We start from the raw sequence: 20,065 nt of genomic DNA on the forward strand, positions 1-20,065 counted from the left end.
CGGTTGCAATTGCCATCACTGAAACGAACGGCGTAGGGTCATCAACCCAAGCCCATACCAGGCCCTTAAGGTCTGGAATGGATTCTAAGGTGAACCCCATGGCACAATTTAGGAAAGGGGGGAACGAGCGAGCTCCCCCCTCCTAAACTATACCAGACCACATGACCTCAACATAAGGGGGAATGGGTGCTTTGGGGCAACCCAAAGCACCTTGTCCCCATGTTGATCGGGGCTGTGAGAGAGGAGGAAGAGGCACACGGAGCAGCTATGCCCACACCTCCCCTCTGCTGCCCATTCAGAGAAGCCTTTGTATTGTGTGAATGAGTTCACACAATACAAAGGCTTCTGTGATTAGGAGGGGTGGGGCCGGCATAGCAGAATGTTGAAGATGCTGAGACCTGAAGTATGAGCGCTGGGCTCCCGGAAATACAGCGATAGCCTCTTCTGGTAATGCAATACACCTGTCAGATGTAAATAATAGAGATCAGCCCAGGAGATGTCATGCACCTCCTTGGACTTAACTAATAGTGTGCTTTCACTTTTTACAAAGGCACTGAATTCTTGGAATCCAGCTTTTATCGTGACTGCAACATTATTGGCGGACACATCGGACACTTTTGACACTATTTGCGTCCTTGCGTCAGAGAGGGGGTGGGGTCACACACGCACGTGACGTGTGGCCCCGCCCTTGGCTATAAAAGAGCTGTCAACCCGGCAGAGCGTCATTTGGCAGGGCTCCTCTTATGAGGCGGTATCGTTCATATCGGCGGGGGTTTTTTTTCCGTATCGCTCGAGAGTGGATTACATCGTTGGAACCTTTTTTTTTTTTTTAATAAAGGACTTGTCCCAAACTGTCTCCTGTGGTTTTTAACATTTTGATACTTTTTTTGTGAAATGGTAGGGGTACGATGTACCCCATTACCAATTCACATAGGGGGGCCAGGATCTGGAGTTCCCCTTTGTTAAAGGGGGCATCCAGATTCCGATAAGCCAACCACCCGCAGACCCCCACAACCACTGGGCAAGGGTTGTGGGGATGAAGCCCTTGTCCCCATCAACATGTTGAGGGCATATGGCTTGGTAGGGTTCAGGAGGGGGGCGCTCTCTCGTTCCCCCTCTTTTCCTGCCAGGTTGCGTGCTCGGATAAGGGTCTAGTATGGATTTTTGGGGGGAACCCCACGCCATTTGAAAAAAAAAATGGCACAGGATTCCCCTTAATATCCATACAAGACCTGAAGGGTCCGATATGAAATTTGGGGGGAGCCTAATGCATTTTTGTTTTAGTTCGGGGTTTCCCTTAATATTCATACCAGACCCAAAAGGTCCTGGCAATGGACTAAGGGGGGAACCCATGCTGTTTTTTTTCAATGACTTTTATCTGTATAGCCAGGACCCGACAATTCATTATAGCCACGAGTAGTTTTAAATTACTTTTTTTCCTTTAGAAATGTCATTTTGTGCAGAGACTGTTATAAACATGGGAAACATGTGCTACTTTATAGGCATAATATAGACACCCCCAGGTATGAAATTTAAAGGAATATTTTTATAGTTTCACTTTAGGCATTATTAAAATCACTGCTTCCGAAAAAAATGCAGTTTTTTAAAACTTTTTTTGCATTGATACATGTCCCCTGGGGCAGGACCTGGGTCCCCAAACACTTTTTTATGACAATAACTTGCATATTAGCCTTTAAAGTGAGCACTTTTGATTTTTCATGTTTGTGTCCCATAGTCTTTAACGGTGTTCGAACAAATTGTTTGCCTGTTCACATGTTCTGCTGCGAACCGAACCGGGGGTGTTCGGCTCATCCCTATCGGCAAGTGGTTAATTATATATTGCACCAAATTTAGCTCTGCTTTGTCAGAGGATGACTTTCCGAGCTTAAAATGCCCACTAAGGTCTGTTGTTGTGGTCCTGTCAGTCTCTTGACCACATACTGTTGCCATTGGCAGGAATGTTAGTTGGACATTGGCCTAACAATCAGATTTCAGTTACTGAAGTCAAATTAGCGAATACGTTGTTTTAGATAGCTTTACAAGTTATAAATTGCTCTGCATTACCTTACTGAATAAGCCCCCCTGGCTGGTTCTTCTCTTTGAACACCTAAAATAGAGAGATGGGAATAAAGGGCAGTGTTATTTTCAGAGGGACATCTGAATTGTGAATAAGGCCCCATACACACGATAGAATCCATCCGCAGATAAATCCCAGCAAATGGGTTTCTGCGGATAGATCCTATGGTGTGTACACGCCAGCGGATCTGTTTCCGCGGAGAAATCTCCTCTGGGATGGATTCCAGCAGATCGGATATTTGCTGACATGCACAACAAATCCATCTGCTGGAATCCATTCCAACGGATGGATCCGCTCGTCTGTACAGACTCACCGGATCCATCCGTCCAAAGGGATTCCCCGCACGCGTCGTAATGATTTGACACATGCGTGGAATTCCTTATATGACAGCGTCGCGCCCGTCGCCGCGTCATAATCGCGGCGACGGCGCGACACGTCATCGCCAGAGGATTTCCGTGCGGATTTCAATGCGATGGTGTGTACACTCCATCGCATAGAAATCTGCGGAAATCTTTGAGAGGATTTATCCGTGGAAACGGTCCGCTGGACCGTATCCGCGGATAAATTCTCTCGTGTGTATGGGGCCTAAGACTGGGGGCCAGATTCTGGTAGATCCTGCGGCGGCGTCGCGTAAGCTATTTACACTACGCCGCCCCAACTTACAGGAGCAAGTGCTGTATTCCCCAAACACTTGCTCCGTAATTTGCGGCAGCGTAGTGTAATTGGCCCAGCGTATCCCCACGTAATTCCAAGGGGGCGGCTTGTATTTAAATTAAGCGCGCCCCCGTGCCGATCGAGCTGCGCATGCGCCGGGCTTAAAATAGCCCAGTGCGCATGCTCCAGTTCTCGACGGAAAACGTCAATGACGCCGGCGTGTGCGGCATTGACGTAAAGTCGTATTCAAGAAAGACTTAGGAAAACGATGCACCCGACGGGAAAAGACGACGCGGACCCGACACCATACTTAACATGGCATACGGCGGACTGGCGTAAGGTTACGCAAATGACGTAAGCGACGGCTACGCAACGCGAATTCGATCGGGAATCGGTGTATCAGGCTCATTTGCATAAACAAATGAGACCTGAACGTAAACGCCACCTAGCGGTCGGCGTTGTATTGCATTTAGGATCCGACGGTGTAAATGATTTACACCAGTCGGATCCTAGCCTAAATCCGTCGTATCTTGTTTTGTGAATACAAAATAATGATACGCCGGCGGGAAATTCGAATTACGCCGGTGTATCAGTAGATACTCCGGCGTAACTCTTCTGAGAATCTGGCCCTGAATGATAATTCCAGGCGCTGAACCAGAGGAGGGGGTAAAAGCAAATTTTTCATACTGATAAGCAGAAAAAAAACAGAGAAGACAAAATAAATCATCTTCCTCTATTACCAATCCATTAACTTTTGGTCACATGATTGGTTTTCTGGAAAGGCAAGCCTAATTCATATTTTTGGTCTGCTTAGAATTACTAAAGGAAATGGAAGCTTTGATTAATAATTAACGTGGCAATTATGCAGAAATTACAAAGGCACAGATGTTGTAAAGTTAGCGCAGTTGAGTTGCGTGTCAGGAGATCACACATGTTACTATATACATTTACTTGTTACTCAGTCATTTCAGTTGTCACAAATAGTGAAGCCTAACAACGCAAATAGAAAAGATGACTCACTTGGTGTGATGTTGTTCTCTGAAACTTTCATCAGACTGGTTCATCCAGTTAAGTTAGCGTTTTAACAATCACTTGGAAAACCAGGACAGTTCATAGGTGTGTGGGGTTTTAAGGGTGAGTGGACTTTTATGCAAAAAATGTATATTGCCTTACCTTTTACGTCAACTTGGCAATTACAAGTAAATACTAAATCTTATTCTAAATATACAGTGCTTTTCAAAAGTATTCACCCCCCATTTTTCGTGTTTTGTGGCCTCACAACCTGGAACTAATATGGATTGTTTGAGGATTTGCATAATTTAATTTATAAAACATGTCCACAACTTTGAAGATGTTTTTTTTTATATTATGAAGCAAACAACAAATAGGACAAAATAACAGAAAAACGTGCATAACTATTCACCCCCCTAAAGTCAATACTTTGTAGAGCCACCTTTTGCTGCTATCACAGCTCCAAGTTGCTTTGGATAAGTCTCTATGAGCTTTCAACATCTTACCACTGGGATTTTTGGCCATTCCTCCTTGCAAAACTGCTCCAGCTTCTTCAAGTTGGATGGTTTGCGCTTGTGAACAGCAATCTTTAAGTTTAACCACATATTTTCTATTGGATTGAGGTCTGGGCTTTGACTAGGCCATTCCAATACATTTACATGTTTCCCCTTAAACCACTCAAGTGTTGCTTTAGCAGTGTGTTTGGGGTCATTGTCCTGCTGGAAGGTGAACCTCCATCCTAGTCTCAAATCACACACAGAGTGGTACAGGTTTTGCTCAAGAATATACCTGTATTTAGCACCATCCATCTTTCCCTCAACTCTGACCAGTTTCCCAGTCCCGACTGCTGAAAAACATCCCCACAGCATGATGCTGCCACCACCATGTTTCACTGTGGGGCTGGTGTTCTTTGGGTGATGTGATGTGTTGGGTTTGCACCAGACATAGTGTTTTCTTTGATGACCAAAAAGTTCAATTTTAGTCTCATCAGACCAGAGCACCTTCCTCCATACATTTTGGGAGTCTCCCACATGCCTTTTCGCAAATTCAAAACGTGCCATTTTGTTTTTTGCTGAAAGTAATGGCTTTTCTCTGGCCACTCTGCCATAAAGCCCAACTCTATGGAGCGTACGGCTTATTGTCGTCCTATGTACAGATACTCCATTCTCTCCAGGGTTACCTTAGGTCTCTGTGCTGCCTCTCTGATTAATGCCCTCCTTGCCCGTGAGTTTTGGTGTGCAGCCGTCTCTTGGAAGGTTTGCTGTTGTGCCATGTTCTTTCCATTTGGTTATGATATATTTGATGGTGCTCCTAGGGATCATCAAAGATTTGGATATTATTTTATAACCTAACCCTGACTTGTACTTCTCAACAACCTTGTTCCTTACTTGTTTGGAGAGTTCATTTGTCTTCATGGCAGTGTTTGGTTAGTGGTGTCTCTTGCTTAGGTGTTGCAGTCTCTGGGGACTTTAAAAAAGGTGTGTATATGTAATGACAGATCATGTGACACTTAGATTGCACACAGGTGGACATCATTTCACTAATTATGGGACTTATGAAAGTAATTGGTTGCACCTGAGCCTTTTAAGGGCTTCATAACAAAGGGGGTGAATACATACGCACATGCCAATTATCATTTTTTTGTTTCTGAAAAATAGTTTGATGTATGTATTTTTCTAATTTTACTTCACCATCTTAGACTAATGTGTTCTGATCCATCACATTAATCCAGATTAAAAAAACATTGAAGGGGTAAATACTTTTGCAAGGCACTGTACCTTATCACTGCCCAGCCTGTCCAGGGTGGCCACCACCTTCTTTGTCATCCTCTGCATTTGACCTGGGCTTAGCTAAAGAAACTGCTCCTGACATGTGCAATCTTTCAGAAGCCAATGAGATGGATGCGCATGGGAGCCGCCTTTAGCGGCATGACCCCGGCTTGAAACGGCACAGCGTGCCCTTTCAAGACAGCGCATGCGCTGTTGAAGGCGTAGTTTGGGGGAAATTGCAAATATCTCTGAGACCGTGTAGGTCTCGGAGATATTGCAAGCACCTACAGGTAAGCCTAGATTAAGGCTTACCTGTAGGTGTAACCTGTCCCCGAGGGCTTACAACCACTTTAACCACTTAAGGACCGCCTCCTGCACATTTACATCGGCAGAATGGCACGGCTGGGCACATGCACGTATAGGTACGTCCCGCTCCGAAGCTCCGTGACCGGGATTTTATAGGGATACGCAATCAATGACATCACACCTACAGCTACACCCCCCTACAGTTAGAAACAGACATGAGGTCATACATAACCCCTTCAGCGCCCCCTTGTGGTTAACTCCCAAACTGCAATTGTCATTTTCACCGTAAAGAATGCATTTAAATGCATTTTTTGCTGTGAAAATGACAATGGTCCCAAAAATGTGTCAAAATTGTCCGAAGTGTCCGCCATAATGTCGCAGTCATGAAAAAAAATCGCTGATCGCCGCCATTAGTAGTAAAACATTTTTTTTTATAAAAATGCAATAAAACTATCCCCTATTTTGAAAACGCTATAAATTTTGTGAAAACCAACCGATAAACGTTTATTGCGATTTATTTTACCAAAAATAGGTAGAAGAATACGTATCGGCCTAAACTGAGGAAAAAATATGTTTTTTTATATATTTTTGGGGGATATTTATTATAGCAAAAAGTAAAAAATATTGCATTTTTTTCAAAATTGTCGCTCTATTTTTGTTTATAGCGCAAAAAATAAAAACCGCAGAGGTGATCAAATACCACCAAAAGAAAGCTCTATTTGTGAGAAAAAAAGGACGGCAATTTTGTTTGGGAGCCACATCGCACGACCGCGCAATTGTCTGTTAAAGCGACGCAGTGCTGAATCGCAAAACTTGGCCCGGTTCTTTAGCTGCCTAAAGGTCCGGGTCTTAAGTGGTTAAACAAGTTCAAAGTTTCACTTTTCTTTAAACAAGTTCACAGTAAAGATACTTTCTGTGTTCACTATAACCTGTGGTATTTACACTACATTGTTGCCAGGTGTGCCAGTGGAGTTGAGCCTGTTCTTGGGGTTGTGGAGACAGAGTAAGGAACCAACAATATGCAAGCGGCTCCTGCAGGGGTAGCGCTACATAATATTAATTTTAAAAAAAATCTGCGAGAGTGGGAACCCCTTCAATGTCTGCAGCTTGTGACCAATGTAATCAGTTCAGGTGTGGAGATTTTTGTTTTGGACATACGGAAGTAGTCAGTGAGCGATTCAGCTCTTTGGTATCTAACCAAACCTGCAATGTGAGCTTTCGGCTTCTCAGCCTTTCAATACAATACTAACGTATCTAAGGTCACTTCTGTGGGAGTAACAGCAAACATGGCAAGTTGGATGAATATTTTAAGAATAACAAGTAATATGATATATTTATAGGCAGTCATGTCAAATCATTTTTTTTTTTCATTTAGGATGGAATGGAGATTGGTTGGAACCTCTTGCAGTGTTTAATGCAATGTGTCTCTGCTGGGGAGATTTCCCTCACTTATGCCTTGTACAGAAAATCCGAATTTCAGATGAAAAAAATCAGACGGAATGTTTTCATCGGATATTCCAACCGTGTGTGTTCCATCTGAGTTTTTCCTTCGGAAATTCCGACGGACTTAGAAAGAGAACATGTCCTTCCACTAGTACAAAGCACTATTTCTTCCACTGACACCAACAATGGGGCAATATTTCTGCTACTGACAACAATGGGGCACTATTCCTCAAGCTGACACCAATTCCGCACCCACCCCCATTCTCAGGTCCCAGAAGGCTGCGGGACCATTCACAGGTAGGGTGACCACATTCCCAAACGGCCATTCAGGGACCCCTTCTCAAAAATCAGCGTGTGCTGTAATGAATCACAGCACAGCTGGGGCAGCGGATGCGCGATCTACCCAGAAGAACTGATCACGTCCCCAAAAAAGGTAGTCGCATCGCCACTTTACTCATTAACAGCACTTGTTCTGACGGGCCGAGACCCGTTTTACCTTGTTCCAATGCTGGCTTTACACTGCACTGCTGTGATTAGACACAAGAGGTGGAATTTATGATTTCTCCAATCACAAGAGGGGGGGGGGGTGTTGTGGCTATCCAGACATTCCCGGCTAGGACAAGTGCTGTCGGTGAGTAAAGCGGCAATGTGGTGGCCTTTTTTTGGGGGCAACAGATAGAGGGGGGTGGCTGTGTCAGCTTCATTCCGGCACACTGTATTGTCCTGGAATGAATGTGCCCGGGACAGACCTGCAAAATGCGGGACTGTCCCGGGCAATCCGGGACATGTGGTCACCCTATTCACAGGGTGCAGTGCGGCTTGCCGCATGTGCTGTGGGAAGCTGGCTGTGAAGCCGCAAGGAGTTACAGCTGGCTTCCCAAAGTCAACATGGACCCGAAGACTGTTAAAGAATCAGCTTGGGTGAGGACAGCGGTGGATACCTTGACAGGTAAGTGTCCTTTTAAAGTCAGCAGGTACAGTATTTGTAACTGCTGACTTTTATTAAAACATTTTTAAATGACTGAACATTCCTCTTTAAATAACCTTCTGTACAATAACTTTATTGATATATATTTTTGCCTGGTCTGAAGTTACTTGGAACAATTGTAAAGAGCTGCATGCATGCTTGGCATATCACACAAACGGTTCACACCAGGGGACAGATCAATAGAAGATGCAGTACATATGTCTAATGTGCAGAGGAGGCTATATTGCCTTTGCCAATGACTACATTACTAGGGCCTAGGTGCAAATGCAACCAGCCAGTCGGGAAGCGAAGGTGACTTGGCATAGTTGACGGAGTGCCCTTGTAGTGAATAAGAATGTTTTCTTGGGCTCCCATCCTAGAGACCGATACCCCTGATTTGGGTTTGACTTGCAGGATGGGGAATCCTAGGGACCCAGCCTGGAAGTCACAGAAGATAGGATGAAACCGCTAAGAAAATAAACATGGGTAACATACAGGGCCAGCACTACCTATAGGCAAGGTGGACACTGGCCTAGAGCACACATAAGTCGGGGGCAGCTGAACCCTCCCCAGAGCAGACTTATGTTCCTGAAAAAAAACAGGAAGCTTTGCTCTCATCCCTGTCCGTTCCATATTTTTCAATAGACAGGAACAAGGCAAGCTCCTGTGTCAATCCAGCTGCTGTCACTCACCCTCCTTTGTCTATTCACTCGCTCCCCCCTCCTCTCTCCAGGCCGCTTGATTTGTTCCGCATCTCAGCGTGGGCAGGGGACAAGGCAGTCCGCTGACGGCTCAGGCAGGGTGGCTGGCGGTCCACTTAAGGGCTCAGCTCGTGGGGCAGGGCGGTCCACTGAAGGTCTCGGGGTGCAGGGTGGTCCACTGAAGGGCTCGGGGGGCGGGGCGGTCCACTGAAGGGCTCGGCTCGGGAGACAGGGTGGTCCGCTGACTCGGTGCACATAAAGACACCTTTTCCAGAAATCTAGAACATACTGCAAGGAAGCGGAGCGGGAGGAGAAGAGGATCCATTCCTGCCTTCAGTGATCTGGACTGCACCAGAAAATTTAGGTCAGTGCATAGCATGACCGCTAAATGCCGCCGACAGTCTGCCCTTTCCAATGCCATCTTCGGAAAAGAATCTGTAAGGGACAAAGATGTAAGAGGGGATTAGGGACCCTAAGATAAGGGAAACACTGATATAAAAGTTCCCCCTTATATCATGATGTCCTCACTCCCCTCTTACATCAGTGTCCCCCTCTTATCATAGTGTATGCTGATGTAAGGAGGGGGGACTTTGTGCAGGCCAGTCAATTTCCTCCACAGCAAACTCACTCATTCATGTCTTTACGGACCTTTATGATCTTGTTGGAACAGAGGAAGGAGCCATCCCCAATGAAATTGTCCAAAATATCTTGGCAGGCTGAAGCCTTAAGGCCCCATACACACGATAGAATCCATCCGCTGAAAAATCCCAGCGAATGGGTTTCAGCGGATAGATCCTATGGTGTGTACACTCCAGCGGATCTTTTTCCGCGGATATTTATCCCCTGGGATGGATTCCAGCAGATAAATATTTGCTGACATGCTAAACAAATCTATCCGCTGGAATCCATCCCAACGGATGGATCCGCTGGTCTGTATAGACTCACCGGATCCATCCGTCCGAAGGGATCCCCCGCATGCGTCGTAATGATTCGACGCATGCATGGAATTCCTTATATGACAGCGTCGCGCACGTCGCAGCGTCATAATCGCGGCGACGGCGCGACACATCATCGCCAGAGGATTTCGGCGCGGATTTCAATGCGATGGTGAGTACACTCCATCGCATAGAAATCCGCGCAAATCCTCGAGAGGATTTATCCGCGGAAACGGTCCGCTGGACCGTATTCGCTGATAAATCCTCTCGTGTGTATGGGGCCTAAGAGTTCCCTTCACTAGAACTAAGGGGCCAAGCCCAACACCTGAAAAACAACCCCACACCATAATCCCCCCTCCACCAGAGTCCTGACCTCAACCCGATAGAACATCTTTGGGATGAATTCCAGTGGAGACTGCGAGCCAGGCCTTCTCGTCCAATATCAGTGCCTAACCTCACAAATGCGCTTCTGGAAGAATGGTCAAACATTCCCATAGACACACTCAACCTTGTGGACATCCTTCCCAGAAGAGCTGACGCTGTTATAGCTGCAAAGGGTGGGCCAACTCAATATTGAACCCTATGAACTAAGACTGGGATGCCATTAAAGTTCTTGTGTGTGTAAAGGCAGGCGTTCCAATACTTTTGACAATATAGTGTATATACTGGTGTGCTTCTTTATACATATAATACATTTTTTTATGCTGGTTTCAGTAGTTATTCTGCTTCCAATTACTTTGATTAGATTATTGGTTAATTTGCAAGAAATGGGATTCCCTCTGTTCACAGAGGCCTGTCCTGCATGGACTGCCAACTTTATTATCAATTCCACTCTTCCAAAGGATTTGGTTCTCTTATTTACCCACAGTTTTGGCACACAATTTCTGTTTGAGGAGGGCCATTTCTCATACCCCAAAAGGGGGCCACAAGTAGGATTGCCACCTCATCCCTTTAAAACAGAACACATATTAATTACACATGTTCTGTGGCTGATTAATGTGGTAATTAAACTCACTTGTTGCCTTATCTGCATTCAATTAGCCCCAGAACCTGTGCAATTCATATGTGTTCTGTTTTAAAGGGATGAGGTGGCAACCCTAGCCACAAGTTTATGGCCAGCTTTACACAACAGCAATGCACAGAGATGTGAACTGCCTGTAAAATCATGAAAGAGGCTGGAACACAGTATTGCCTCTGAGACTATGCTGCTCTCTACTGGGCAATGTTAGAATATATCATCCAGAGGAATGTAGACCTACTGTAACCTATACATATGGATAGAGACAAATACCAATTATTTTACTTATTTATACAGTGTAATACAGGAAACATAGCTATTTACATCAGGTTTTGCTCATGCAGAGTTTAAGGGGGTAATCCACAAAAGGGATACGCCGGCGTATCTACTGATACGCCGTTGTATCCCTGTTTCTATCTATGGAACTGATCCACAGAATCAGTTTCACATAGATAGGCAGAAGATCCGACATGTGTAAGGGACTTACACTGTCGGATCTTAGGATGCAGTACCGCATCCGCCGCTGGGGGCATTTCTCATCGAAATGCCGCTTCGGGTATGCAAATTAGCACTTACGGAGATCCACAAAGCTTTTACGCTTCGTTTTTTCTCCGTAAGTATTAGTTTGCCGTTGCAATATTAGGGCTGCTTTTACAAGGCCTAAACTGTTTAGGCCTTGTAAAAGTAGACCTTTCTATCCCGCGTCGCTGTCTTTTTTTTTTCAATTTTTTTTTTTTCCGCCGCAACTCGTATTTTTTTTACGCCCGTCGCGATTCTCAAAACCCGGCGCAACGTAAAACCGCGCAAAGCACGTCGGGAAAATGACGTCGGGAGCATGCGCAGTATGTCCGGCGCGGGAGCGCGCCTAATTTAAATGGGACTCGCCCCATTGAATTAGGAACGCCTTGCGCCGGCCGGATTTAAATTACACCACTCAAAATTTCTAGGTAAGTGCTTTGTAGATCGGGCACTTAGTTAGAGATTTTGCGGCGGTGTAACTTAAATGGAAAAAGTTACGTTGCGCCGTTTTTTTGAGGATTAGGCCCTATGGGGCAAATCCACAAAGCAGATGCGCCAACTTAACTCGAGATTTCTAATTTTACTCCGCGCGTATCTTTGCGCCCGATCCTCAAAACGAAAAATCCGTTTTTTCCGTCCTACTTAAAATAATTACTCCGGCGCATCCTCTGACGCAAATTACGCTAGTCACGCCGCTTTATTTGATAGGCAAAGATGCAAATGAGGGAGATAGGGCGATCCTCAAAATTAAGTGTGTGCGTCGTAGATTACGCCCTGTGCGCCGTAGATAACGCCCTGTACGCACCTGTTAGTTTTCTGGAGCAAAATTAGACTTTATAAAAGCAGCCCTAATTTTACACCAGCCCTGTAAAGGTCTGCTGAAGCAACACCATTTAGGAAGAGCTGCCAACACTTCTTTGCTTGACTTCATTGTGACTGCCAAAATGCCTGGGCCATCAATGATTATAACGGCACTCGCAACTTTACAGGCGCAGAGAAGGAGGAGGGCACAGAGGAGGAGGAGGAGGGCACAGGAGAGGATATACCGCCCACGCCAAGATCTCTTTGGCATGACTGCGTCTGAGGTCATTGGCAACTTCAGATTTAACCAGGAAGCCATCCTGGACTTAACCAGGATCCTGCAGGATGATCTGAACACCCCAACCCAACGATCCCATGCCCTGCCAGCTCACATTAAAGTTATGGCCACCCTGCATTTTCTGGCCACTGGGTCTTTTCAGAGAACATGTGGAGGTCTGGCTGGGATGGTACAGTCCTCGATGAGCAGGTGTGTGCACCAGGTTGTCCCTGCAATACTGAGACGCATGGGCAGTCAATTTGAAAAGCCCACCCAGGAGGACCAGCGAATGAAGAGCATGGCCGACTTCTATCAGATTGCCCGATTCCCACGGACCATCGGGGCCATTGACTGTACCCATGTGGCACTACAGCCCCCCCATGATACAGAGCACCTGTTCAGGAATCGCAAAAACTGGCATTCCATCAATGTCCAGGTAATCGTGGATGCCCATGGCCTCATCTGGCATGTCTGTGCCAAATTTCCAGGTTCGTGCCATGACAGCTACATCTTTAGGCAGACCAACATCTCACGTGAATTGGAGCAGAACGTGTATGGAGACAGCTGGCTGGTTGGTGAGTGACATGTGTGTCAGGTATGACTGTCCCCCCCCATGATGCAGACATCACATGGGGCACATGCATGACTAATATCCTCCTGTCTTTTCCCTTCCAGGTGACTCTGGATATGCCCTGGGACCTCACATGATGACCCCATTCAGGAACCCCCAAACCCCAGGAGAGCAACGCTACAACGAGGCACATATTCGCACCCGGGCAGTAGTGGAGCGTACATTTGGCCTGCTGAAGTCCCGCTTCAGATGCCTGGACAAGACTGGGGGTACACTGCTGTATTCCCCAGACTTTGTGTGCCAAATAATAGGGGCTTGTTGCATTCTTCATAACTTTGCAATGAGAAGGGGACTGGAGATTAACTTACGTGCTGACCTGACCCCCACCCAGGCAATCCCCCCCTAGCCATGGGTGTAGGAACCCTTACAAATCTGGGGGGGACAGCATTTTTACTCGCCAGGTAAATTCTTATTCAGTAAACTCGGACTCCCACATGCCATGTGGGTTAATTTTTACTTAAGCCATGTGGGTTGATTTTTACTAATGCCTTGTGGGCCACAAGCCATTAGTAAAAATCAACCCACATGGCATAAGTAAAAATTAACCCACATGGCATAAGTAAAAATTAACCCACATGGCATAAGTAAAAATTAACCCACATGGCATAAGTAAAAATTAACCCACATGGCATAAGTAAAAATTAACCCACATGGCATAAGTAAAAATTAACCCACATGGCATAAGTAAAAATTAACCCACATGGCATAAGTAAAAATTAACCCACATGGCATAAGTAAAAATTAACCCACATGGCATAAGTAAAAATTAATCCACATGGCATAAGTAAAAATTAACCCACATGGCATAAGTAAAAATTAACCCACATGGCATAAGTAAAAATTAACCCACATGGCATTAGTAAAAATGAACCCACATGGCATTAGTAAAAATTAACCCACATGGCATAAGTAAAAATTAACCCACATGGCATTAGTAAAAATTAACCCACATGGCATAAGTAAAAATTAACCCACATGGCATAAGTAAAAATTAACCCACATGGCATTAGTAAAAATTAACCCACGTGGCATTAGTAACAACCAACCCACATGGCATAAGTAAAAATTAACTGGTTAGCTGGTAGTGGCAGGTTAGGTGATTGACAATAGTTCCAGGTTAGGTAGTAGTGGCAGGCTAGGTGGCAGGCTAGGTGGCAGTGCCAGGTTAGGTGGCATACAGTAGTGCCAGGTTAGGTGGTAGTGCCAGGTTAGGTGGCATACAGTAGTGCCTGGTTAGGTGGTAGTGTCAGGTTAGGTGGCAGTGCCAGGTTAGGTGGTATACAGTAGTGCCAGGTTAGGTGGTAGTGCCAGGTTAGGTGGTAGTGCCAGGTTAGGTGGCATACAGTAGTGCCTGGTTAGGTGGTAGTGTCAGGTTAGGTGGCAGTGCCAGGTTAGGTGGTATACAGTAGTGCCAGGTTAGGTGGTAGTGCCAGGTTAGGTGGCATACAGTAGTGCCAGGTTAGGTGGTAGTGCCAGGTTAGGTGGTAGTGGCAGGTTAGGTGGTATACAGTGGTGCCTGGAGAGGTGGAAGTGGAAGGTTAGGTGGTAGTGGCAGGTTAGGTGGTATACAGTAGTGGCAGGTTAGGTGGTAGTGCCAGGTTAGGTGGTATACAGTAGTGCCAGGTTAGGTGGTAGTGCCAGGTTAGGTGGTATAGGGTAGTGCCTGGTTAGGTGGTAGTGGCAGGGTAGGTGGTATACAGTAGTGCCTGGATAGGTGGTAGTGCCAGGTTAGGTAGTATTGCCAGGTTAGGTGGTATACAGCAGTGCCAGGTTAGGTGGTATACAGTAGTGTCTGGTTAGGTGGTAGTGGCAGGTTAGGTGGTATACAGTAGTGCCTGGATAGGTGGTAGGTTAGGTGGTAGTGCCAGGTTAGGTGGTATACAGTAGTGCCAGGTTAGGTGGTAGTGGCAGGTTAGGTGGTATACAGTAGTGCCTGGATAAGTGGAAGTGGAAGGTTAGGTAGTAGTGGCAGGTTAGGTGGTATACAGTAGTGGCAGGTTAGGTGGTAGTGGCAGGTTAGGTGGTAGTGCCAGGTTAGGTGGTATACAGTAGTGCCAGGTTAGGTGGCAGTGCCAGGTTAGGTGGTATACAGTAGTGCCTGGTTAGGTGGTAGTGCCAGGTTAGGTGGTAGTGGCAGGTTAGGTGGTATACAGTAGTGCCTGGATAGGTGGTAGTGGCAAGTTAGTTGGTAGTGCCAGGTTAGGTGGTATACAGTAGTGCCAGGTTAGGTGGTATACAGTAGTGCCTGGTTAGGTGGTAGTGCCAGGTTAGGTGGTAGTGGTAGGTTAGGTGGTATACAGTAGTGCCAGGTTAGGTGGTATACAGTAGTGCCTGGTTAGGTGGTAGTGCCAGGTTAGGTGGTAGTGGCAGGTTAGGTGGTATACAGTAGTGCCAGGTTAGGTGGTAGTGCCAGGTTAGGGTGGTAGTGCCAGGTTAGAGTGGTAGTGCCAGAGTAAATACATGACATGAATAGATAAGAGTCCTGTTCCCCATTTCCATCAGCTGCACTAAAAGCATGAATCTATGACTATCCAGTGCCAGGTTAGTACCTGTATACCATACCCCCCCCCTCTCTGAATACTGTACCTCCCCCTCTCTGTAAACTGTAACACCCCCCCCCCCTCTCTGAATATTATACCTCCCCCTCTCTGTAAACTGTAACACCCCCCCCTCCCTCTCTGAATATTATACCTCCCCCTCTCTGTAAACTGTAACACCCCCCCCCCCCTCTGAATATTATACCTCCCCCTCTCTGTAAACTGTAACTTCCCCCCTCTCTGTAACATTTACCTCCTGCCCCCTGTACCTCAACTGTGTCGTTCTGGCTCTCCATCACATGTAACTAAAGTCTCTCTGACTCTGCAGGCTGGTCGGGTGTAGTGTGGCCACGAGTGTCAGTCTGGGCCCCGCCCCCTTCCTGCTCCTTTCTCCCATTCAGCAGAGCGGCCAGCACAGCTATGCATGTCTGTGTGCAATCAGCTGTGCGCCGCTCGGGAGGGGAGGGGTCGGGGCTGGATCGGCACTGAAGGGGGAGAAAAGCAGTGACCGCAGCTGGACTCTGCGGCCCCTGCCTGCGATCCGGGAACGATCTCCCTATCCTAACCTGGGGGGGATTTTACCATACTTGTCCCCCCCGCATTATTTCCTGGGGGGGATGCGTCCCACCCGTCCCCCCCGGTTCCTACGCCCATGCCCCTAGCCCACTCTACCCGGTCTACTGAGGGCACAGTAGCCAGGAGACGCCTCGCAGAAGGCATCTTTTCTCAGTAAATGGCCAGAAATCATGTCACAATGATATTATTTGTTTTCACTGCAAACGCACATGAATTATGTGACAATGATATTATTTGTTTTCACTGCAAACGCACATGAATTATGTGACAATGAGAATGTTGCTTTGCACAGTAAACGCACATGTTTAATGACACATTGAGAATGTTTTTGTCTCTGGAAACGCACATGATTTATGTCACAATGAGAATGCATGAATGCACACCACTGTGGTCCCTAGCACAAACACATCACATGCACATCGAATTGGATTAGATCCAAGTACCCCCCCCCCCCCTTTGGTACTTGGGAGCAATAACGCCCCGCCACGGCTCCAATTATGTCACTGTGCATTCATACACCATTCAGGAACCTAGGATGACTTCTCCCTGGTCCTGGGGATCCCTTCTCCACCAAAACTGAGGGTGACACCCTTATTTTGTCAGGAATGCCACCCCCCCACATTCACACATCATTCACACACATAAACCAAATCATAAGTACAGTATAATAACCAAAATTTTAAAACCAAAAAAAAAAAAAGTACCCCTGGTATTTAAGTCCGGCGGCGAGTGCTCCGTCTAGGCTGCCCACGGGCAGGGGCACGGGCACGGCCACGGGCACGGCCACAGGCACCTGGAGGATCTTCACGGGGGGGGAGCAGGGGAGGGAGTATCTTCATTGGGGGGGGGAGCAGGGGAGGGAGGAGCCTCCCCTGGTGTCTGACCTCCGGCTGGCCTGCCCTCCAAGGCCACTGCTATCCTGGTCAGGCAGTCAGTGATGGCAGCCGTATTGGCCTGGCCAGCCCGTGTGTTCTCCTGCACAGCCCGGGTGTTGTCCTGCACAGCCCGGGTGAGGGCAGTCGCCTCCTGGCCCACGCCTGTTGTGGCGTTATGCAGGGACCACAAACAGGTGATGACACCCAATGAATTGGTGGCCACATCACTGAGTGACTCCCTCATTACATCCAGGCTGTGCTCCATCTTGGCCATAGTTTTTTTGATGTCACCCAGACTGCGGGTCTGCTTGGCATTGTCCCTCAGCAGACTGGCCGGCATATGCTCAGACCCCACCCTGGTGTCCTGGGTCGCCATCCTGCCTGCCCCTGAGGCTTGTGGCCAGGTAGGAGGGGATAGAGTGACCCTTGTGGGTTGCGGCATGTTGTGGGAGGAGTGGGAGGGGCTACCCCTGATGGTGGCCTGACTGGTGCCAGCCTCTGGGGGAGCCTCTGGGGTAGCCTCTGGGGGATCCTCTGGGGTAGCCTCAAGGGGAGCCTCTGGGGTAGCCTCAAGGCTAGCCTCAAGGGTATCGTCAAATGTCATCAGATCTGTGGCAATAATGATTTCCCGGCCAATCTGGAGATCTTCTTCCTCCTCCCCCTCATCCTCCTCCCCCTCAGCCTCCTCATGAGGGGAGGTTTGGCCACTCCCCTCCCCTGGGGACTCCTCAGCAGCCTCCTGTCTTTGGGGTGGTGCAGCAGCCTGGCCTGATGGCCCAGCAATCTCCTGGTCATCTGTGGAAGACACCAAACAATCACAGGTTTGAGGATCCACACACTTGGCACATGTTCCCTTCCCCCACCCACACATGCTAATCACCAAATAAAAAAACAAAAAACCTTACCTGGCCTCACAGGAACATCAGACTGATAACCAGGCAGGCCCACCACCTGCTCTGGCTCGAAACACCGGGCCACTGCCCATTCCTCCTCAGTCACCCGGATGGGGCATGGTCCCCCTCCTCCAGTGCCCCTCCTATGCGCAGTGAGCTTGGCCACCTTATTGCGGACCACGCTCCTCAGATCATTGATCTTTTTCTTAATGCCAGCGGGGGTCCTCGTCTCCCCTCCCCCCGCCGCATTTATGTGATCTGTTATTTTGGCATAGATCCTCTTCCTTTGGGCCGGGGAGGTGTTCCGGCTATCAGGCCCATGTAAATATCTTCCATATTGGATGATATACCTGGCAAGGATTTGCTTTTCAACATGGGAAAAATTCAGCTTCCTGCGTTTGGGAGCCATCACAGACACCACCCAGCAACAAGAAGCCAAACAGGACAAACACACAAAAATACACACACAAGCAGACAGCTACTACAAAGTCAAATACAAACACACAAATATACACACCAAACAAATACACAAAAATACACACAGACGCAGACAGCTACTACAAAGTCAAATACAAACACACAAAAACCAAACACAAAATCCAAGCAGAAAAAAAACAAACAAAAAAATTAGCAGAAACAATCAAACAAAAATTACACTTATCACAAACAAACAACAACTACTATCTACTACTCCTCCAACACTTCTCTATCAAACACAACTTACCAACAAACACTGACAAACTAAGAGCAGAAGCAAATTGCTCATGGAAGGGAACACAGGGAAATACTTTTGCAAATGAAGTGTGTTTGACTGGAGCTAGTTAAGCACAGGGCGATCCTCAAACTAAGTACACTTGGCCTTTTACCTATCTCACTGATTGCGCCAAGCAAAGTTCTGCACATGCGCAGTGAGCAGCAGATTCCTGCGCGCATGCGCAGTACGGCCGGACCTTCATTTGCATGGGGTCACGGCTCATTACAATGAAGCACGCCCACTTCCTTCCCACTTGCCATAACCCCGCCTTACGCCTCCGAATTTAGGTTACGGCAGGCGCAATTTTGTGCGCAAATGCGCTGTGGATACGGCAATTACGACACCAACTTAGGGCGCCGTAACTTAAATGACATAAGTTTGAAAAAACTTATTTTGCGCCGCTGGCTGTGGATTTGGCCCTATGTTCTTATGTCTTAAAATCCGGCCACAGATATTAGAAGGTAGTTCCCTGTTCAGGTAAGAGTAGTCCTGTTTTGCTGCACCCCTTTCCCCTTATTATTAAAGCTTCATCAAAACAGAAAAAAAACAAACACAAGCTCAATTATCAAATGTTAGATAAATGTTATTAAATTCTTCATTAAACATATCAATTTTGCTTTCGAAAGTTTTTTCATATACTTTTTGTCTACACTGCATGTCCAGTGTTTACTGTATTCAAGGCAAGTCTCTGATGACAGTTGTGCCAGTATGCTTATGTCGGCTCTTTTAACCACCTCCCACCCGACCACTGCGCATATATACGGCCGGGTGGGCGCTTCCTCCTTCTGAGTGGGCATTCAAGAACTTCCTTCAGAAGGAGGGGGATTGAGCATGCCCGCACAGCGGTGCTATCCCAATGCGCTCATTTCACCCGCACACGGCGCATCTCCGGTCAGCAGGAGGGCTCTGTGATTGACCCTCCTTATTTATTGGACGTTGAAAAGTTTTACATAGCACGAGCACTTTATATTCTGGTCTGGTGGAAGTGGATTTGTAGTTGGTGTATAAACACTGCACTAATTTATTATATATTGTTATTTAACTACTTGCCGACCGGCCACCGTCGTTATACGTCCTCACTTTAAAGATGAATATCTCGGTAACAGCAGCAGCTGCTGCCACAATCGAGATATTCATCTCTTCTGTGGGCGGCCGTGTAAACGATAATGGCGGTCTCCGTGGCAGATTCGCCGCGAGATCGCCGTTATCGGTGGCAGGAGAGGGGCCCCCCCTCCCGCCGCTCTCCGCCGCTTACCGTAGCCGTCGGTAGTGGCGGAGGGGATCGCGACCGTTCGCTAGCTGAGCGGGGACGAGACTGAAG

The sequence above is a fragment of the Rana temporaria genome, chromosome 6 (assembly GCF_905171775.1).
Source record: "Rana temporaria chromosome 6, aRanTem1.1, whole genome shotgun sequence".
Lineage (NCBI taxonomy): Eukaryota > Metazoa > Chordata > Amphibia > Anura > Ranidae > Rana > Rana temporaria.